General features: G+C 43.9%; 1 protein-coding gene across 9 annotated transcripts in view; it reads left to right on the forward strand.

Moving 5' to 3' along the window:
• CCDC92 (coiled-coil domain containing 92) overlaps positions 1-17745 on the forward strand; it is a 116141-nt gene that overhangs the window by 43201 nt on the left and 55195 nt on the right. For 7 of the 9 annotated variants that reach the window (XM_086855251.1, XM_086855250.1, XM_086855252.1 and 4 more), the window contains one exon: positions 3589-3815. The exons of the other annotated variants lie outside the window; for them this stretch is intronic. The gene's annotated coding sequence lies outside the window, so the exon portion shown is untranslated. The remainder of the gene's footprint in view (positions 1-3588; positions 3816-17745) is intronic. 9 annotated transcript variants of the gene reach the window in all.

The following is a 17745-nucleotide window of genomic DNA, read 5'->3' on the forward strand; positions in this document are numbered from 1 at the left end:
CTGGAGTGTGCTGTAGAGTGCTACTTCCCACAGCACTAGGACACGTTTTGGACTCTCTTAATTTAATTTAGCTACCACACTTGCTTTGGCGTTGGAGCACAGCACACCCCACAACACCTGGGTTTTACCTGAGGTGGGAGACCCCATCCTTTTAGGCCCCCAAGGTGGGTTTGTGCAGACTATGAAGCAGTGATCACAAACCTTCCTTCTCTGTTTAACTGCTGACTCTTAGCAAAGCCAGAACTCCTGAGCATGAGTTCATTAGCCCATTGGAACGGTGCTTCCTTGGCTCCCGACTTCCCTCCAAGGCTCTGGCAGCCAGACACCACCTCTGCTGCCAAGCTAAACCTTGCCATGCTGTGTGATGGGACAGGCTGCTGGGCACACAGCCAGGAATGGGCCTGTTCTCACTCAGCTATTGAGCATCCCTGCAGACACGCTGCTTATGCCAACCTCCATCCTACACACTTCCATACAGGCTCACGTTTCTTTTCAAGCTGCCTTGTCCTTTCATCCACACCTTATGAGGAGAGGCAAACCCATGTTTGCCCCATCCTTCCCTACCAAAAGCTGTGTCTGGACTGCTGATGCCCCATAGAGGAAGTTAAATGACCCCTTGAAGAGACTGACTGCCATGTGAACAAGCTGGCCCAGCCACTGCAGAGCTCATTTGGCTGGTTTGGCCTCTTGCAGGCTCTCTAAAAGACATCTCTCCCCCCCTGCTTTGTGCTCCTGCCAAGTGAGCTGTGCTGTGCTGCGTCCCTGATCTTTTCTGACATTAATTACCCTTTCCTGGCTCAGACTGCCCTGTTTGTGGCCAGGAAACCAAACTCACTTGCGCCTGGAAGCAAAGCAGGAGGGAAGAGAGAGTGTCTGCTTCCTTGGATGGCCAACTGGAATAAGCAGGTGTCTCTGAGCCCTTCCTACACCAGGGAGAGCTGATAGAAGGCTTTGCTCATTGCAGCCCAGGCTGGATCCAGCCAACTGCTGAGCACTTGCTCTGCCTGCTGGAGTCTCTGGGAGTGAGGGGAATGGGCCAGCTCTGAACATGTGCCCAGCATCTTCAGAAATGCACCACAGACCAGCACAAGTGCAGTGAGAAACAGCAGGAGGAGTAAACCCTGGAGGCCACCCATCTCCTTCTTTCTTTTTTCTCTCTTCTAAAAGGTGACTTTTAGACCACTAATTTAAAACTTGTTTTCCTCCACTTCACCCAGGTGCCCATGGCTTCCTCCCTGTTAGCTCCGAGCAGCCCCACTATAGTAAGTGATACCAGTGGGGAGGCACAGGCTCCCAGCCCCTTGTGTTGTACAGCCTGTGGCAGTGTGACAACCCAAGGATGGATGCTTCTCTAAAAACACCACTGAAGACTTTCCTGGCACCAGCCACATGCTCAGTGCCACGCTTTTTCCCAGGGTGACGGGGTTCCTGTGCAGGCCAGAGCTTTGCTGGCAGAATTGAATGTTCTGAGCTTCTGGTAAGGGAGTGCAGTTCTGCTGCTGGGCTTTTGGAGACTGCCACCAGCCTAAATCAGGAGCAAGAGGCTAAGTCAGGGAAAGGTAAACATGGACACTGTGTTGTTCTTGACACTTTTACAGCACTCTGAAGTTCCCATCACACACCCAAATGAAACAGCAGCACTTGGAGAGTTTAACTGGCACTTCCCCAGTTACAAATTCATAGTCTCTACTAACTCCTGTGCTATAAACAGACAGAAAGGAAAATCCATACTTTCCTTGAAAAGAGCAGCAGCGTTTCTCAAAAGGAGCCTGTGTGTGTTTGCCACATCTTTGAGCCTGCATCCAACATAAAGGGACCCACGAGGCAGAGTTATTTCTAAAATACAGCACCATCTAGTGCTGCACTGCAGCAGGTCACCCACCGCCTGTCCCCACCACACAGCACTGGGCTCCTCTCCTCACTTGCCCTCCCCAGCATAAGACTCTATGCCTTTTGGAGTGGGCTTTGGTTTGGTTCCTGTGTCAGATGGCAGTGGGTTGTCTGAGGACTGCTTCAACAAGTCTCTTTGTGCCTCTGTGTACTTGCAGCGTTCCAGCAGCCTCTTGCATAATTCATGGAGAAATTCTGTTAAAACTTCATCCAAACCCCAAATCATATGTGAAATGCAGCTGGAAACCATCTTTGCAGATTTGAGCCATTGCAAACATCCCTTCCCCCTACTCCACCACACCTTGTATTCCTGTGTGTCAAAGCCAGGCAAAATTTCCAGTTGTGCAGAAATCCTGGGGCTGAGTGACACAAATACAGCTGTTTTTCTGGGCAGTGGCTGTATCCCTGTGCTCTGCAGAACCATAGAGGGTGATGAGCTTGCTATTGCTGAGGATCCAAAGGGGTAAGAAAGATATTACGTGCAATTCATAGTTTAAATCACTGTAAAATAAACTTCATGAGGGTTGAAAACTGCTGATCCAAAGTGTCTATGGAATAAAAGTGGGATTAAAAGGGATTAAAAATGCTGCAAACACCATTTCCTAGGTGTAGAAGTTGTTTGGCCAAAAGCAGAGCTGGCTGATTATTTTGGAGTTAATTTCACCTACGTTTCCACCACACCATCATAAATAAACAATCTGAAATTGAATGGCTTTTTCCCATATGTGAAATTCAAGGGCTCAGATTAAAACCAAATTCTCTTCAAGTTACATCCAGGATTCATGTATGTATAACATGGTACTAAGAGCTCCTGTAAATTATATCAAAGCAACTTTACACTCCCTTCCCTTTCCAAACCCAGACACTATGAGGTAAAACCCCTTGAGCTGCAGCAGCATGGAAGGAGAAACTAGTAGGCCAGGAAATGCTTGCAGTGGTGCTGTGTGATTGACTCTTGCTGTACAGACAGGTTTCCTCCTGCTTTTCCAGGGAGAAGGAATGTTGTATGAAGAAAACGTAGTCTGGTGATAACTTTGTCTGATGTAACTATGGGTAGGAGTTGGGATGGAAAAAGTTTGTTCTGTGGTAACCAATACCACAATGGGGGAGGATGCCTGAGAAACTCATTTCTTTCACAAGCAAGTGCGTGATACCTTTTCCCACACTTATTTGACCATTTAACCCCAAGGAAAACATATTGTTTCTTTGCACCAGGCTTTGTTATTTTCACTTTCCCATAGGATGCAGCCAACATCAGCATGAAGGTGTGAGAATTTGGAAGCAGAACACTTGCTGTATGCATAAGGGGACAGTTTCCTTGTGACACCAACCGAATCAAAACTGCCAAGTTTCTATTTTGGAGCCAGCCCTGATGGCAGTAAAAGTTGTCTTTTTCAAGTCTTTTATTTATTGAAGCACAAAAGCCGGTAGGAACTTGCTTTCCATGGCTCACAACAAAGGCAGGGGTAGAGGATTGTTGTGCAGCAGTGCTCAGACACAGCTGTGCTGAGACTCCAGGAGGTTCTGCTTTTGGAGACCCAGGCCATGAATGGTGGAGCCTTGGAAATCCAGCTGGCCCCAGAGCATTTTGCTCCTCAGCCATCAGGAAACCCATTTTGTAGGTGCTGTGGCACATCTCTTTGGTCTTACCTCCATGTGTCAAATGGGCCTCTCTTGCTGATTTTTTTGCACAAACAGGAGCTGCTGCCTCACACCGGAGCACTCTGGATCTGTCTCCCATAAATTCAGTGTCTGCCCAGCAACATCCTGCCCTGAAGGAGAGAAGTTCCCAGCCCCTGGCAAGGATCAACATCAAGAACATGTCCCACAGAGACAAGGCCACACAGCAGCTTCCATGTGTCAGCATTCCCACTGAGTCCTTCCAACAGGCAGCCCAAATTCAGCTCCTCACACACACAGTTACGGTAAGCTAATATTCAAACAAAAACAGTGGAAAAATCACCTTTATGTACCTCTCCTTGGCATTATCTTAGCCTTTCCTGGGTCAGTGTGGGACTTTTGCCTCTCTTTGCTTCTAGACCTATTTTTTCCCTTTGCCAATCTAATTATGAGTGTCCCAGCTGAGATACTTTTCCATTTCCTTCATTTGCTAGGCAACCAAATGTCTGTACATTTCCATAGGGGTCTGTAAATATCTCACAGTACATTCTTCTAATTAGAAAACAATGTCTGCAGTTGTGTTTACATTGCTATGCTTATTAGGAAGAAAATGCTGGGCTGGTTTTGTGTTATGTGCAACCTGAGATTGTACATTTGTGTGCTGTTCAGAGGAGTATTTAATTGGTTTTTAAGAAATGTATCTTGGGGGTTTCTTGGTTTCTGAATCAACACAGAGACAGACAGAGAGTTTACAGCTAGTTATTGTATGAAATTACAGATCACATGTTCCTGTGAACTTTCCCTGAGTTTATTCAACTCAAAAAATGCAAATTGAGTTAAGGAGGCAAAACTGCATGGCTTCAGCAATGAGCTATCTCCTTGGGAGGCACAACTTGTGATCAGGCAGTAACTATTGGGGCAGCTGGGCAGAACTAATAATAAATATCTCAAGGTTAATATCTGTACAAAGGGGAATCAGAGGTTTCCCACGTTTCTAGGGTGATTTATAGTATTCTAGAAACATACAGCAGAAATCCATGAGTTCATCAGTTCTGATTCTCTATATAATGCAGGCTGTAGTAATCAAAATCAATTTGAAATTAATGTCTTTTGAACTGAATATGTGTTTGAGGAAAGGGTCCAGTCTGCGTCAGAGGTTGCCAGTAGTGAAGGCTTGATTGCTGCCTTAGCAAATTGTTCCATTTATTAGAAATGTTCACTTTATTGCTACTCTAAATCGTCACTTCAATCCCCAGCCACCAAATCTATGTTTTGTCTGCTGGAATGAAAAGTCTTTGGTCAGTTTTGTTCCTCATTTTTCTGCTTCAAGAGAATATAAGATCACTCCATAACAAAAACAAATTGCAGTGCTGGATGCTTCTGCTTGAAACTTATTTTGTATTCTTTAAATCAAATTCATGGCTCTTGCCTGGACATTTTCCAGCCTATCCATGTGCTGTGAATGGTGAACCCAAGCACTGTGTGCTGCCAAATGCATCAGTCCCAAGGGGGCATTGCTGTTTGTTACTGGTGACGTTACAGCACCGGGGCACAGAAATGTCGCTTGGAAGGACATTTCAGACACCTGCTCACCATCTCTTGCCTTACAGGGTGAGGCAGAAATTAACTCCCTCTGACAATCTGGGCCTGGCCTCATTCTGTATGAGCCACCCTCCCAGATGTCCAAAGGCTGCAGAGTGGAGGATCACAGCTCCCTAGAAGTCCCCAGTGTGAGGCAGGACAGTGAGAGTCACACGGTGCTGTGCCCCTCTGCCTGCCCGTGACAGAAAGAGCCCAGTTCAATGGTAACCCTCAAGCAAACGATGCCCTGACCTCCCAGTTAGCAGAGCAGCCCTTCTTGCTTATTTTATTCCCAACATTTGAACTGCAGCACATTCCAGTTGGGTAAAAAGGCTTTGCTGTCTGGAGCATGCCGGAGTCAGGTGGTGAGCATACCAAGAGCCAGACAGGATACTGTGCTTCCTGTGAGAGTAAACACTGAGAGTCATGCAAAGCATCTTTCATTCTGGCTGGGCCTCAACAGCCAGTACAGCCGCTGGAAAGGAAGGGACTTCACAGAGACAGAGATTATTCTCTTCTGGCTTAGAGGCTACCTGGACTTTTAATCACATTTGAAACCCTATATGTTTAAAGGCTGCTTGCTTTGTTGGCAGAATGTACACCCAAATTTCCCCTCCATCTGCTGGGAGCTTGCAACCTCACTCAGGGATCTGCTGTGCAGGAGCACAAGCAGAATGGACGCTCTGCACCTCCTAAGTTGTTCTAAGACACCACCATGGGATAACTGAAGGAGCTCTTGGCCTTATCCCAAGTCTGTTCTAAAATAAACTAAGAGAGAAATGTACTGCTAAAGAGCAGCTCAGATTTGTCCTAAGTAATTGCACCTTTGGGCAGTCTCTCTTAAGGGCTCTGAGCATTGTTACTGCCAAGAGAAGGACACTGGGTTTAAAGAAGCTCAGAAGTCATGAAGAGAATGTCTAAAAGTTTCATCAAGCTTCATAAAGAGTAGAGGCAAAGTTCTTTGGCAGAAACTCCCTGATCTATTAAGTCCTCCTCAGCATTCACATGAAAAGCTAGATTCCTCCCCAAAACTTCATGGGAACTATTTGTAAGGCATTCAAGACACCTTTCCATGTGGCGTGGTTGTTGACATCTGAACAGCCTGGAACAGATGTTGATGGCAGCCTCACTGTTGCATTTTAGAAGCTGGACCACTCACAGTCACAAGGCCAGCATGAATTCCAGACTGTCCTAGTGAGGATGAGCACAGGATCCATTGGGATCACAGTAGACAGTAGGTTCTGCAACAGATGGTTCTACCCTTTCATCATAATGTTCAGGTGTTGTATTTTATTCTATTTTGGAGTCTCCCACTGGAGTGGGCTGGAAGGAAATCAAGCCCTGTCTAGGCATGTTTGAGCTGTGTTTCAAGAAATCCTTTAATTTCCATAAACAAGTGCAGTTGGAAATCTGGCCCTTGATTCTTGTCTGTCTTTATTCCCCATCTGTAAATAGAAATAGCAGCATAGTCTGGCTTGCAGGGATATCTGAGGAAAGAAATATCACCACCATACAGGAGCAGCTCAGTTAAAACAAGTCACAGGAGCCTGTGAATCTCAGCATCTACAGCCAGGTCTCAACAGGATTTTTTCATCACCTAGTGGAAGGAACATTTCGGTATTCTGACAATCAATAAAAATGAGATTCTATTCTTCAAAAAGCTTTGTCTTTCATACTGATATCCACAAAGTTCATGGTGTTCAAACAGATTTTCCCAAGCTGATCTATTATATGCGTTTTCCTAATGGAGAATTCAATATTTTCATTTTTGCTTGCAAAACTGTCTCTACATGAAACTTTGTTTTGATTTTTATAGACTCAAACTCTATTTTTAGGGTTATGTTATTCATTGAGGCTTAAAGCCAGCAGAGTCATCTTGGTAAGTCAGACTTTATGGCTATTTTCATGAGATCAGATGTAACATCAGTCCAGGCTTTTGGAAGGCAACTGCTTTTAGAGCTGCCAGTTAATTTGTGAGAAGATACTGCAAGGATATTCTCTTCCTATTTTTCATTTCTTCCCTAACAAAACTAAAGTGTGTTCTAATACTTTCATGTCTGGAAGGGTTTTAATATCTCTTCTCTCTTGCCTAGCAACATTTTAAGTAAAGAACCAGATATGGTACCTTTTCAACAGAAGAGACAAAAAAAAAATTGTGATTTTTTTTTTCTTTTCAGTGTTTCCAGCTGATCTATTGATCCATATGTCAACAATTGCTTTATTTATTGACCATGCAGTATTTTTAAAGTATTTTACTGCTTCTACAGCATAAGCAAAGATCTTTGGAGAAAAGAAGGCTTGGTGGGAATGTTTTGAGGGTTGTGTCCTGCAGTGTTCTCTGTCTGCTGAGGTTTTCATCATAAATCCTGGCATTATAATTCCATTTCCTAGAAATATTCTTCTGCAGAGTCCAGATTTTTTCACCAACATCAGTTGTCTGCAGTATCCCAACAAGAAGAATATTAACATGGTAGTTTCAGCATGAGAAAACAAGGTGCTGGAGGGAGGCTCTGTCACAGTCTGTAGGGCATCAGTAATGAATATGGAGTTCCCTGAAGTGATTCCTCCAGGGAGAGGAAATCACAAATGGGCTGGTTCTTAGATTCTGGGTTGGTTTTTTCTGCAGTACTCCATTTTCCAGGGTCTCCCACCTTTTTTTTCCCCAGGCAGTAGGCTTGCAGTGGTGATCCCAAACTTCTCTTTGAGATGATACCTGAGTTAGGAGACTTGGAACGCACCCCTATGAAACACCAACTGCTGGAACACTCCCTCCTCCCTGATTTGATATCTTGGCAACCCCCTGACTTCACATATCTGACCATTCCTTGCAGGTTGTTTTATTCTCCATTTGCCCTAGTGCTCCTTCTGTGCTAAGTTGAGCTGAAGATCTGGAGAAGAAATTCATAGTGGTGTGTGATTAGCTGTGCCAGTAGCAATTGTTATGGCCTGCAGTGGGTTCTGACATCTGTTCCAAAAAAGCAAAGCTGTTTTTCCTTCAGAATCTCTCACATTACTCCAAATAGCCACATCCTTTCAAAATATGCTCCTGTTCATACTCTCCTCTGGAAACCATTCTTTGCCTGTTGAGGGACAAACAAGGCATGTAATCAAGTATTTGTAGAAACAGTAACAAATTCTCAACAGCTTCTGAATCTTATTCACTTGATACTTAATTAAATAAACCCCAAATTTCTAATTATTGCAAAAACTCACAGACTGGAAGATATAGAACTTTCTTATAAATTACAGTGCTGCTATAGCACAGATTTTTATTAATGTTTCTTCAATGCTTAAAAAAAACACTACCTGTCCTAAAATGGAACATGTGAAATTAATCTATTCCAATTACTTTTGCATTATTCTCTTCCCAAGCTGGAAACCTAACTTATCTGCATCTGATCAAGTGCCAATAATGATAGTCTGTAAGCAAAAACTTACCCAAATTCCTGGCGTGTTTTAGTTTCAAGATAACCAAGTACAGATTTCCAGGGTGTTTCTGATTTTGTATTTGGTGTATATTTATAGGATATTTCTCTCATACAAGAGAAGAGTGAGTGATTCAGAGTTTGGTTTTGCACCTGAATTACTGGTGTTGGCATTTACTTCCCAGTCATTTTCTTTCAACTATGGAAAGATTATCTATAGGCTTGACAAGGACTGGACAAACATTTTACCTGGATACCAGGACATTTTATGGCTTGGGATTTTGCTGTTCAGCCTTTCCCACAGTGGCCTGGATTCAGTTTGGCTGGGTGATCTGTGCTACATGTCTTTGAGTGAATCACAAACTCCTTGAAGTCTCCAGCTAAGCCAGCAGAAGGCACAGCTGGTTATACTTTTATCTTGCTGTTTTCTTTTGCTTTGGGGTCAATCTCAAAATGAAATTTGCCTTGAGAAGCAGAGGGTAATGTGGGAGCCTTTCTGGTTCTGCACTTACTGGAATAGGTACAATCATTCACATTTTGCCCAAAACTCAGTGAAATAGCTGAATATTTTCTAGACAGCTGCCATGTCTAATCACACTTATTTGTGTTTAAATTTTGACGTATGGTTCCCATTTCTGGAAAGCCTTCATGCTATTTAATGGATACAACATTATTTTAAAATTATGGACACAAACAGAAACACTGCTTGACATTAGACTGATTCTGAAACAAGGTAACCCTATTTAGAGTTAATTGTGACCCCTTGAGGGGAGCTGGCGTAAGAAGCCCTGAGAATATTTACAAAATTGGGATGTTAGTTCAAGGAACATTTATTGGGCTTGAAACAAGCCCTCTTTTTTTTTCCTTTTTTGTCATTTTGAGAGGAACAAGTATAACTGAATTGGCAAAGCGCTCTCTCTGACATTGATTTTTACAACAACTTTACCTTTTAGACAAGTCTCACATAGTATTGATTTGAAAATTCATTGTGAATGTTTTAAGGTCTGGTTTCTGTCTTCTCTGGGGAAGACAAAGAACAACACACAAAATAGTACAGTGTAAGGTACAGGTCAGGAGCAGCACATGTGACATTCTCCTGTTTTCAAACCCAAAGTTTAGTTTAGCTGTATGACTTTCCAGAGTTGGTTGTTCCTCTTGACTTATTTCTCTCTGCATCTATGACAGTTATGACAGGGGCACAAGTCATCTCTAGATTCATTTATGTGTGTGTCCTTGCCCACACAGAGCTCCACTCTTCAGATGTCAGAAAACTCTCTTAAGGGGAGGAAAAATAGCAAGGCATTTTTGGAAAATATACCCTTCCTTTTGGTTTTAATTAGTGGTGCTCAATTACACAAAGGCATTATGATTGTATGAACAGAAAGACCCCACTGACTCTTTTGAGGGGTCTTGCACCAGAGGAAACCACATCTACAGGGCAGGCACATTTCCCTCGAGACTGAGAGTACTCAGCTGTTGGAGATGCATTTACACTTTGTCTTTCTTAAGTGTTTGTTGTCTCTGCTGCCATATTTCCCCTCTGGTTTTTTTCCCCAAGCAATGCTAAATGTCACAGGACAGATGCTGTTTAGGTAGGCATTAGGATATGACTTGTGTGAATGCTATTCAATAATTCCTGAATTTGAATCATTCCTTTTCTGAAGTAACACTTCCCTATGCAGTGAATCACTTGTGACTCTTACCCTTGTGACTGGGACCCCTGGATGGACCAATTCATACACTCTGCATCCTGCACAGGCTTCCCTGAGTAGCACAGCCCCATCTCGTGTTCCCATTGCCCCCCTGCTCATATTTGTGGTGTTTCAGAGCTGTGTTATGTCACACAGACAGCCAAGGGACAGCGCAATCAGAATGAGTCTTTGTGCATTGGGGAGGTATGACATTCTGAGATAATTTCTCCAGCACAGAGCAAGAACTGATCAGCACATGTGGATCCTGGAACTGAAGGGGACATCTGGGCTTGAAGAAATCCCTTCAGGCTGTACATGTGCAAATGCAATGCCATGCTACCTCCAGGCCTCGCAGAGCCCACACTGTGCGCTGGGTTTATACATATATCCTGAGTTTATTCACGTTCTGGAAAGCTGCCCCAGGAATGTCTACAATCTGGCATGTAGCATATTACAGCTGCATTGCTGAAAGAGCCCTCCAGCCGGCAAATCCCAGCCCATTCCTGCACAAAGGCTCCTCTCTGTAGCTGCAGGCTCAGCTGGGGCATGGCCTCTTGTCTGCAGATGTTTGCTCACCCTGTGTCTCCATCCAGCAAGGGCAGGATCTGGAGGCTGTGTGCAACCCACCTGCATCCCCTGCAGCATCCTTTGGGGTGAAGGAAACACCCAGCGGATGGACAACTCTTCACACACTCCATGGGGATCCTTAGACTCACTTGGGAAATAGCTGACCTGGAGACCTGGTACCCAGTACACAAAGCAGAACAAAGCCAAACCACATTTTCTTGGTGACTCTGCAAGGAGGAACTGCTGCAGTGACCTGCCTCAGCTGTAGTGTCTGTAAGAAGTACAGAGGAAAACAACAGAACATGGCCTGAGAAGAAACAGAGGAAAACTGAGAGATGTGGCCTCCCTAATTCGCACATCTACCCAGATGTCCAGACATAAACTAAGTCCAGAGGTCTCCAATGTTGTCTTTCTTTTTAAGCTGAACAGCTCTTCTCATTAGGGACCAAGGTAATTAATTGCCTTAGCAAGGAATGGCATGCACTGCACCACTGCACCACATTGCTTGCAGAAGTTGCTGATGCCCAGAAGCAAAGATAATACTACACTCCCTCTGTTCTCCACCATGAGAATTCACATCAGTAACAACCCATTAGATCTCAACACTGTTTCCAAGAAATGCGGCTAAAACAGCATTTCTTTGGAGGTAACAAAAATAAATGTGACTCAAAAGAAAGCAATTTACCTAGGAAACTGAGAGCTCCAAACATCAGCATATCTCAGCTTTCTCGGGGTGTTTTATTTTTATTCTGCATTTCTAAATGGCACGGATTCAGTCCCCGTAGATGGGCCGTGACGGCGCACATCTGGTTTTATGGTTAAGGAAATAGCTGATTGAATCGATACACTCAGCACAGCTGACTGGAGTAAATAAAAGAGGGTTTGAAGGAAGCCTTGTTTTCCCCTGGATGGATGAGTCCATGTCCAACGCTGTTGCAATTGCCCTGGAGTCCATGAAGTGACACAAGGGGCGAAGAGCTGTCAGTGTATTTCTTATGAAATGAGCATGCTTGCTCTTCCATCATAACTTTGGTTTTTCTGAGAACACAGCTCTTAAAAACTGTCAATCATTTTCTGCCCAACTTGCCACAGTCAGCAAGAGAGGGAGGAGGGAGGCTGGGCTGGGAAAGTGGGACTCACCCATGAGGTAAATGGTTTCCATCACTGGATTCTTATGATCACACCTAATGATTCTGCATGGAGTAATTGTCAAACATGAGCTTCTTTGTCCTCACAAGCCCATGGGAAAGGATGGGGGAAATTGTAGGAGAAATCTGTGTCCAGAAGGGTAGCAGAGGGAGGCAGTAGGGGTTCAAACCTGGCAGCAAATTCTGACTCAGTGTAAATGAACTGCAAAACTCTGGTGAAGCCCCAGGGTTTTGGAGGCCACAGGCTCACGTTTCTCTGCTTCAACCTTTTGGGCACAATATAACTGTAAAAGCACTGGAACAAAAAATCTCAGTCACCTCTTGCAGCAGTGGGGCAGCCAGAGAATAGCACCTAAAGGGTTTGTGGGAGTGCAAGATGGACCTGACCTCTCAGGAGGATCTCCTGGGTGGGCAAAGGCTACAAGCACCAGGTTACAGCTCCTTGTCTGCCAGATGTGGATGAGATTCCCAGAGCAGCTGGCTGGCTGTAACCATTCCAAGAATTTACCTTTAAGCTGATAATTAGGGGTAAGACACAGACCTTTTCCAAATACCTCCATTTAATTTGTTGCCTTTGTTCTCCTTGTGCAGACCATACACAGAGTCTTCCAGGCCCCTGTTTTCTCTCGAAGCCCATATTGATCACAGCTGGAGAGTTACCATCCTAGGAATGGCTTTTCCCAGGCAGTGGGAAAGTAATTTTCTTAGGCACCTCATTGTCACTTCATATTCTGGGGAACTACTTCAGAGCAGGATCTGTTAGCTTTATGACAAATCCCTTTATTTACATGGAGGGATGGCAGTTTTGGGTTTATCCTACTAAAACATTGCAAGGAACAGGCCTGCAAACAAAAATGCTGGTGTAAGATTCATTCTGATCTATCCCCAGGGCTGTTTATCTCCCAGATCTCTTCCTACAGATACAAACTGCACCTTGAGTTTTATCTTCTCTCCTTTCTGCAGCTGGATCACCCTCTCACCATAAAGCCCAAGCAAAGGCAAAGTAGGTGGTTGTTTCTAACACTTGGGGGCTGCTGGTGCTCTGTTGCCCTAAAGCAGCACAGATGGGGCTCATTTACCTGAATTTGACCTCTCAAGAGGGGCCTCTTTTTTTCCATCTCCTGGGTAATTGTGGTGCAAAGCTGGAGGTGCTCTCCTAACCCAGGTAGGGCAGGGGCTTCTTTTTGCACATAATTACACTCCACTTACAAAGAGAACATAAAGAAACACAGACACAGCTTGGTTTGGATGTGTAGTATGGCTCTGGTTTCTGCCATGAGGAGATTTTGCACTTCACTTGAAGCCTGACAGAGAAAGTGTCACCTGCCTGCCAGAGGCAGATGTGCTCCACCAAGGGCTCGTGTCCTGCAGGTGTGAGACAAAAGTGTCCTTGGGAGCTGAGCTCCTGCGTGGAAGGTACTTGGCTGTGTGTTCTTTGTTTGAAAATGGGTTTGAAGGAGAGTCTCTTCTTAGGTATTGGTTGTAAGGACTGCAAGTAATGGCTGAAGTGTTGCTGAGTGTTTAGGGGTGATGGAGATACCTGGAGGCCCAGTAGAAGAGGAGTTGGTGCCCTATGGGCTCTGGTAGGAGTTCCCCTGGAACCTGTGCTCCTTGGTACTTACCAGGCTGGGCAGGCTTCTCTCAGCTCTGCCAGCCCTGAAGGCTGGACTTACCCAGACCTCATCTCAGGGACTGTGAGAGAAGCAATTCATTACTAAAGGCCATTAAAAACCCCAGAAGCAACAGAGCCAGCAAGAGAAGATGAGCTTGAGCAATGAGTTGCCAGTCCTCTCAGAGGAGTCAGGACTTTATTGAAATGTGCAGATTGCTATAGGAAGACTGAGTTGATTTGGTAATTTAGTAAAACCTTCTTCTCCTTTAGCCTTTGGCTCTGGACAGAGACATGGAGGAAATGTGTGACAGATTTACACCATGGAGAGCAGCACTTGCTTGGTGAGTGACCTTAGCAAAGGAGGGGTGGTCACTGTCCTCACTGTGGCTGCTTTGATTAGTCTTGATCTCCTTCCTGTGGCCTGCCTGCTGCTAAGCTCTCCCTCTGCATCTCTGCTCGGAGTGTTTGGCCCAGCATTAAGAGAATATGTCTGCTCTTAATGGAAATTGTGTTTCTGAGTGACATGGAAGGAGTTTTCCAAACTCTGCTGGTATTTCAGTGCGTGATCTGGAGCAAAATGGGCTGCCCTGCTGCACTTCGACTGATTGCTCCTGAATAAAGTGGACTCTTAATGCCTGTCCACAGGGGCGTTAAGAAATGTAAAAAGTATTTGTAAATTAAAATGCCTGAATGAAAGGCTCTGGTATGTGTAATCATAGAATATCACATTAAGTAGGAAGGCAAATGTCAGGGGAGTTCCTGGCATTCCTTGGAGCCTAGCTTGTCTCACATAAATAGATTTAATAAGCTCTGCTAGAATTGAAGACAGGTTACATTTAAGCATATTTATTTGAATTTACATAAGTATACATCAAAGAGAAAATAATGCAGGCTCTCAGTTACTTCAGTCTAGTTTTTGATAGCTAATACTTCATCCCTTCCAGCATATCATAAAGTTCCTTTTCATGGTCTCAGAAGAGTATAAGGAATTGAGTGAAAGGAGCTGAGCTTGTTACTCTGTGTGAGTGTCTCGGGGTTCAGGGTAGAGCTCTGTGTTTCATTGGTTTCCTCGTGTTCTTGTTATGCCTAACTCTCCACAACACTGAGAAAGACAAATGGCAAAGCCCACCAGAACAGTGAAATATGATTTAGCTTTTCCATTCAGGACTAAGCAGGGACCTGGTGAAGGCAGAGGAAACTGCTGCTTTGGGAACAGGTGATGATCACTCAGTGGTCAGTGCAGGGCTGACCTGCATCTTGCCCCTTTAGCTATATTTCATGCTCTTGGTGTGTGAGAGAGCAGAAGACGTGTGCTGTGTAAGCAGGGAGCTGGGAGTTACTAACATGAGTCTCCTTCTCTCACTGTAAATGTCCAGAGGCAAATAATTTAATCTTCCTGTGCCTCTGTTTCCCCGTTAATAAAATGGGGCTGCTCATCCTGCTCCCCTCTATTACACAAAGCTTTATCCCTGCTGACAGTGAGCATTATGCTCCAAGAACCAGCCCTTAACACAGCCAGCTTGTACATCTTGAGTGACCTGGTCTCATCCAAAAAGCCAAGAGGAGCCCTTGGCAATCACAGTTGGAACTTAAAGGCCAGTCTGTGGTCAGAAACAAGAGCGTGTTTTGTTCATACACAGCCAACTCTGCCAGCTGTTTCCACACTTTAGCAAGTGTTTCCTATTCAAACAGAAAATGGTTGATGGGAAATGAACCAGATACAGCCATTCCAGCTAACAGCAAAGAGTTACACCCACGGAGAAGTTGAAAAAGATGTTAGATGTCTCCAATGCAGTATTTACCAAATTACCAGATGTTTGGGATCCCTTAAGTCATCTAACAGGCCTTTGCTAGGAGATGTTTCTCCTGAGTATCATGGCTCTCCTGAAACAGCATTAAAGTGAACTAATTTTAGCCTTGAATTATGAGATTTTTTTCTCTAACAGAAGGTGTCCCTGAGGACACTAGGGTAGATTTTTATTTCCAAAACGTTGCCTTTGTATATTTTAAACGGATCATCTGGATGAAGTTCTAATGGCTGGTTCAGACCGTCTGATTTATAGCAACAGCTGTTCACCTTTGTAAATGGGGAGATTCTTGGAGATACAGAACGCATTTATGAGCCTGATATTCCACACCAAGGGTCAGGTTTTCTTGCCTCGTTTTTGCACAGGTGTAAATCCAGATAGGCTCCTGTGAAGTCAATGAAATTGTTCCATGAAAGGCGCAAAAATCAGAGCTGCAGGAAATGGCTGGGCTGTTATTTCTTTCTCCAGTAGACTGAATTTTAGAATCCATAGCAATTGGAGGTGATTAAGGTTGAGAAATGTGCCTAAGGAGTGATAGGGTGTTCCTGCTGAGTGATTGTAAAAAATGCAGATTCTTGCATGATTCCTGGGGAGCCATTTCTTCACATGGCTAAAAAAGGTGGCAATCAGAGAGCCAAAAATTAGGTAGTAAAAAATGAACAAATTATGAAAGAGGAGATGCCTTGGACCTTTTAAATATTTTAATCCCTATATTTCAAAAGGTAGGATTCCTACTGCTTGAAACTTCCTGCAAAAATGTCTTTGATTTTCTGTGTTGAAGTCTGGAAAAATAATTGACCGCTCTGGGTTTAAAAAAAAATAAAAATTAAAACTGCTTTCAGACAGCTGTATCAATATTTTTTTTTTCCATCTTCTGATATTTTTATTATTTTATCTAAACTCTGATAGAAAAAAAAAGCTTCAGAATTTCCCATGACATTTTCATGTTTTGACTGAACAGATACTTTTGGATTTTGCTTGAAAATTTTTAACTCTTTTGCAAAAAGAAAAGAAGTTAAGTTCCTTCAGAAATTACAGAAGCTCCAGCTCAGGTTTATCTCTGGGGACTTGCTTATGCTTTCTTAGGTGTTGGTGGGGCATTAGTATCCAAATGAACAATCAAGTCCATATAACTTTATTACCAAACCTGCTGTATTTCACACATTTGCACTCTCTTCACCTCCAGCTACTCAATCCATCTCTGTGTCTCCATATAATACTCTTAGAGCTGAGCTGTTGATGCCAGCTCTGATTTAAAATGCCACAATGATTAAGTGTCCTCCATAATCCACTAAATGGAATAAATAACATTATTAATTCAGTATGCAATTGTCTGGCTTACAACACTGAACTTAATATTTAATACAGCGTAATGGACCTGATTTCCAGCTCCTAGATGCCTTCCCTTAACTTGCCTCTCCAGTCATCATTATTTGCTTAAAATATTGTTCCAGCTGAAGTGCAGCAGGAAAATTCCTCAGTAAAACTGAGGCAGAAATGAGACATAAGAAACTGTTTTGTGTTCCTGGGGGAGGCTCCAGCCCTGTCAGGAGTACAGGCGTGGGCCATGTTGACATGTCAAAATTGTGCTACCCCAGCCCTGCTCCTGAGTGCACAAAAAGTGTTGTTTCCCATTTGGATCATGGTGGCCACATGGTCCTGGAGGAGAAAGAAGAACAAAAGGTGCCTGAGCTCCACTGACATTAGTGCTGGTCCCAAAGGGTCTGCTAGAGGTAGTGCTGTTCCTTTGGATGGATATTTGTTTGGCAGAGTTATAATGTGCAATCAAAAAATGGAGTTCAATCAAAGACCTGGGACTCTTCCCAAAATGTAATCAATGGGAAGAATTCACCCTGGTATCTTTTAAGCAGTCTGGATACAAAGCAAATTGTTCAGAGCTGGATACTGCCTGCCAAAACCTGCAGCTTTATTCATCTGAAATATTCCAGTGTAGGAAAAGGCAATTCAGGACTGTTCTCTGCTTTGTCTGGTTTAGATCTCAAACTCCCAAGGGCAGGGGCTGCCTTGCAGTGCCTGACACTGGGGCCTTAATGCTGGTCCAGCTCATCCAGTGCAGGGATAATGAAGTGAGCTCCTTGCAGTAATTTTCTCTTGCTCTGTAGGCCTGGGCAATAGGCAGGCATTTTAAGACCTCAGAGATTTGGGTTCCAGAATACCTGATGATGGAGTTTTATAGCCAGTTTTACTGCTGCTGAGTTGTTGTTAGCAGAGAATCTGAATACATGAATATGTGGGAAACACAGTTTATATCACCTGGCAAATTTATGCTTCAGCTTCTCATCCAATCCAGTGCTGGAAATGGGATGATTTGTAGGATCTCCATGGCCAGGCACAAGATTTTCTTTGGAAAGGTTCAAAATTCCATCTCAAATCAGAATGGAG

This window comes from Cyanistes caeruleus, chromosome 18 (genome assembly GCF_971803275.1).
Source record: "Cyanistes caeruleus chromosome 18, bCyaCae1.hap1.1, whole genome shotgun sequence".
NCBI classification, from domain to species: domain Eukaryota; kingdom Metazoa; phylum Chordata; class Aves; order Passeriformes; family Paridae; genus Cyanistes; species Cyanistes caeruleus.